The following is a 764-nucleotide window of genomic DNA, read 5'->3' as shown; positions in this document are numbered from 1 at the left end:
TACTTTGTAAAGCCACGCCCTCTCCAGCAACATCTATGGCTGCTGCTGCTGCCACTCACAGCCTCTCAGCCAATCGAGTGTCTAGCGAGCCACATGAAGTTATTAGCTGCGTTACTCCTCTCTCTCCGCGCTCGTTCTCGTTGTAATACGGAGTCCCATGACGCCTATAGCCACGGCTTGAGAGGGCTTCAGCACGCGTGTATAGGCCCCTTTTAAGGTGCCATATTAAGTGATGTATCCGCCAGATTTTTACTGTAAGTTTGACAAGTAGAAATGACCACTATCTGTAATTGACTTAATTTGGTCAGCGCTGGATAGGTGGAAGCCCGTCCAGACCAGGCGATACCACCGGAATAAAAATAATTTATATGTGCACGCTTAATTAATTCACATGTCAATCGATTTTTCCATTAGACTGCAGAGAGGATTTAATAATGATCAAATTATAATGATTAGAACCTGTAACCATCTAATTTGAACGACAACAATCATTTGTATGGTGAAATAAATAACTTGTACAGTGAAATGAATAACCTGTTAAATGTAAAAAATATTTTGATAGTGTAATAGAATTGTATAGTGTGATAGGTTATTTGTAAATGAATTGAATAACTTACATAATTTGATAAATAACTTATATTAAGTACAAATCATTTGTGTAGTGTATTACAATTAATGTAATTTAATGAATAACTTTGATAGTGTGAACATATTTTGATAGAGTAATGTAGTTGTATAATGTAATAGATTTGTATGGTGTAAAG

The sequence above is a fragment of the Pecten maximus genome, chromosome 3, assembly GCF_902652985.1.
Source record: "Pecten maximus chromosome 3, xPecMax1.1, whole genome shotgun sequence".
In the NCBI taxonomy this organism is placed as follows: domain Eukaryota; kingdom Metazoa; phylum Mollusca; class Bivalvia; order Pectinida; family Pectinidae; genus Pecten; species Pecten maximus.
Note: the sequence above shows the minus strand (reverse complement) of the source record.